Source organism: Solanum pennellii, chromosome 1, assembly GCF_001406875.1.
Source record: "Solanum pennellii chromosome 1, SPENNV200".
Taxonomy (NCBI): domain Eukaryota; kingdom Viridiplantae; phylum Streptophyta; class Magnoliopsida; order Solanales; family Solanaceae; genus Solanum; species Solanum pennellii.
Genome location: NC_028637.1, coordinates 45,384,680 through 45,389,021, shown reverse-complemented (window position 1 = coordinate 45,389,021; position 4,342 = coordinate 45,384,680). Strand labels below are relative to the sequence as shown.

General features: G+C 32.4%; 1 long non-coding RNA gene across 4 annotated transcripts; it reads left to right on the top strand.

The window, feature by feature from the left end:
• Positions 1-1,381: 1,381 nt before the first annotated feature.
• Positions 1,382-4,076, top strand: LOC107028928. Of its 4 annotated transcripts, none has more exons than XR_001457899.2 (4): positions 1,382-1,808; positions 1,919-2,030; positions 2,138-3,466; positions 3,591-4,076. It is a non-coding gene; the product is annotated as an uncharacterized LOC107028928 (long non-coding RNA). The 4 variants fall into 4 exon arrangements; XR_003574699.1 differs by having other exon boundaries at positions 1,919-2,601; positions 2,692-3,466; XR_003574698.1 differs by having other exon boundaries at positions 1,919-2,908.
• Positions 4,077-4,342: the final 266 nt, after the last annotated feature.

Below are 4,342 nucleotides of genomic sequence, written 5' to 3'. Positions count from 1 at the left end.
GCATAATATCTACACCTTGAAAATTATTTCTGAGCGATTTAATTCTTTTTTCCTCCAATTCTGTGACACTCTATGTCAATTGACAAAGAAGATTTTTCTTTTTTTTTTTCTACTAAAAGAAAGGGTGAAAAACATATGTAAAACTAGTAAATTATCCGTGCTTCGCGCAGGAATTTAATATCATGGAATTTGTAAAATAATACTTAAACATAGCCGTCATTAAAACTAAAAGACTACATTATCTTACATACAAGATGACATAGTAGAAACTTTAATACTTGAAATTAAAATGAAAATTATAACATCTTATCAGTTATCCTTAATAACATAAGCATAAACTAATGACTATGAAATCGATACCATGATATGTAACATAAACAATAATGTTAGTGAGCCACTCAAAAAGACCCAAATACTTGAATATTTAATTGTGCGGAAGAAGAAGTAGTTCATAATTTTTGTCATTTTAAAATGAGAGGAAATTCATCTATATATTTTATAGACGACAAAGGGTACTCTGAGCAAATGTTTATTGTGCCTTATTGGAAAGGTTAACAGGATGTGAAAAAGATGAAACCCTTCGAAAGGTCATAACTTTTAATAAAGGTCACAACCTTTCTCAAAAGTCACAACTCTTTATAAAAGTCGCAACTTTCATTGAAGTCACAACTTTTCATAAAAGACAGAACTTTTTCTAAAAGTCACAACGCTTCATTAAAGTCACAACTTTTCATAAAATCGCAACTATTCATGTAAATCACAATTTTTCATGAAAGAGAGGGCTAATTTTAGATATAAATAAATGAAAATGAAATCATTGCTTTTGGTGGCATCACGTAGGAGGGAATTCGGTTCCTCACGCAGGAATTTCATATCATAGAATTTATGTAACAATACTTAAAACCTATCTGTCATTAAAATTAAAAATTATATTATCTTACATAAAAGATAACATAGTATCAAATATTAATAATGTAAAGAAAAATAAAAATTATTACATCTTACATTTATCCTTAATAACATAACAATAATTAATGATTGTAAAAAAAACAGACCTGTATCTGTAACATAAATCATGATATCGATGATCTACTCAACATGAACAAAGTACACAAATATATACATACATATATACATATATATATATATATATATATATATACATATATATATATACATATATATATATATATATATATATATACATATATATATATACATATATATATATATAGATATATATATATATAAAGGAAAATCTTAATGCTGCCTACGTGGTGCCCCACCATCCAGAAAACCTTATTTATTTTTTTATTTCCAAAAATACCCTCCCTAAAAATATACCCACATCATAGGGCACTTCAACCCAAACATGCTAAACTGTCTTGGCATTTTTTCACAGCCTAATGAACACTATGTCTCATCGACACAAATTTGCTGAAGGACGCCTCTTAATCGTTGGAAACAACCAATAGTTGTGCCTCTTCCGAAACATTGCGCCTCCGCGCTGCATTGATCTATAAAATGCCTTCAAACCTCAATTACACCCATTCTCCATCACTTCTTTCTGCCTTGCCTACTTAAGTCCCAATTATTCTTGTACAATTGGAGAAACTTCACCAAAAAATGTCATATTCACTTCTTTGAGACTTGAATTCTTCTAACGATGACTGGTTGGTTAGGGTACGAGACTGGAGGGTATGGGAATCTATTATTCACAAACGAAGCCCTAACATGATAAGGCTCGACTTGATTCTTATTGATGAAAAGGCATTGCATCTTTCTTATTGATTCTTATTGATGAAAAGGTACTACATCTTTCTTACTCGAATTATATATTGGTAAGTTATTTTTTCACTAACATATATTATTCTGAATTTTCTTATTTCAAACTTACCTAAACATTTTCTTTTATCAGGGAACTTTGATGCACGCGGTAATCTGGAAAAATCAAGTTAGCAAGTTTCGAGATAAGTTGAGCGAGGGTTGTGTAGTTATTATCAAAAACTTCAACGTTTCTGAAATAATTGGTAAATACAGATCAGTTCAGTCGCACTTTAAAATAACATTCTTTCGTTTAACTGCCACCCAAAAAATCCCGGATGATATTGTTCACATTCTTACAAATGTGTTTCAGTTTATACAACCCGAAATGGTCCCCTTAAGGTCAACAACAAGATCGTCTTATAAGGTACATTCATTCTTGCCATTTATGTTACAGACTGTTCTTCAACGTATACAACAAATAGTCTCCCAACATAACCTTTAGATGTGGTTGTCTGCTTATGCGGAATCGGTGATCTAGAGAGTGTGGGTTCAAAATTGAAGAAGCGCGATATAGATATCCTTACTGATCCATAATATTCTTATCTCATTCACGTTATATTCAAATGCTTTATTCATCCCGAATAAGCCGCATAGAAAATCATATTGATTTACAAAGTAATAAATTATAATACTATTTTAGTGAGAACAGGACTATCAAAGCAAGAAAAACTTTGTGGGAGGATCATCGCGAAGAATATTACCCCTACGTATATACCAACCACTTAGGACCATAAATTGTCATCGTTACTGTTACAACCCTTAAAGAGTTCAGAGGTAACTACTTCTTCTCAACATACTAGAACGTTTTAATTGCCACATATATATGATATTTTGACATTTAACTTTTGTTTTTTTCCATAATAGGTGAACTGACTTTTGCAACAAGTGTAGCAAGAAAAATTTATATTAATCTTAAAATGGATAACATTACCTCATTGCTTCATAAGTTCTCAAAGATGTCAGTTGATGTACAAACTATTGGGAATAAAATGGAAGTAATATTCCCATTGCAGAAGCTATGTTTGAAAATCGGATGACTATTGCAGAGTTAGTACATTGCGACTGGAGTTCCGACATATACGTAAGTTCTATAATAACCCTTTATACTATAAGGACAAGACATTGTATAAACATGCTACTGTTATATGCGCGCGCGCGCGCGCGTGTGTATATATATATATATATGTATATCGGTATTACATTTCTTGTAACATCTGCAACAAGAAAGTTGAGGCTTCAGATGGTGTCTACACATGCCAAAAGTGCAACAAACAATGAGACTTACCACTGGTTAGATAAGCAACCAAATAATATTGCAGCCATAACTTACATTCAACGAAATGCTAACGTTTTATGAATACACATTAAGGTTAAGGAGACTGGTGGGCAAATCACTTTCGTCCTGTTTAATGGAGTTGCGAAATAACTTCTTGCTAATTTTTCCCACAAGTTGGTTAACTGATTGTCCATAAGTGAGACTCTTGTACCGTCCCAGATTCTCACTCTTTGCGGGAGGGACTTTGTCTTCAAACTAAAATTGAGCTATTTCAATTTGAAAGAGGGGCTGGAAAACTACACAATTACAAAAGTTTATGTGCCAGATGAAGAATTAGAACACTGCTTAAACAAAGAAAAAAAGGTAGAGTGGTACAGTATTATTAAGCTTGTAATACATATTCTCCAGAAAAGTATAGCAATCACCTTTCAAACAATCCGCTTAACATTCATCATCATTAATTATTTGATTGAACTTTTACCTACAGGGAAAAGAGAAAGTGGAAGATTCACCTGAGCAAATAAACTGTAATATGGGAGGATCAAACATGGACGACTCAAAAGAAATTCCTATCGGAGGGGAGGCTTCCACTTAAAAAAAAAAGAGTTTATTCGAGAAAGTTGAAGAAGAGATAGAGAAAAGAGAAACTGGAAGATTCACCTGAGAAAACACACTGTAATGTGGGAGGATCAATCACAAACGACTCAAAAGAAATTCCTATTGAAAGGGAGGCTTCCACTTCAAACAAAAGAGTTTATTCAAGAAAGTCGAAGAAGAGACGAAACTTATTCATAGACGACTGTAGACATCATAAAACCGGCATAGTAGAGTGTTTACCTGTGTTAGGGACCTTAATATGATTTTCTTTGATCAAGTAGTGCATTTTTTCTTAGTTGGGAAACTTTTCATGTCCAACAATGGCTAATAGTATATCATATGTTGATGATGATTGTTATGGTAGGGGATTCCGTTATATCTACTGCCATTAAATCTTTCCCTACTTCATGTACATGACTGTAAAAGTTGTGTTGTTTATGTAACTTATGTCCATCCACATCCATGCTCTTAAAGTTATATGATCCCATCTACCCCTACTCACCAGGTTGTGAATAACTCATTCAAGAAATGACATTTTAAAATTCTAGAACAACAAACATATTATACCGCAACATCACATACCTCTAACTGAGAATATCAGTTTTCCTTTAAATTTTCATACTATAATGACACTTTGTTCGT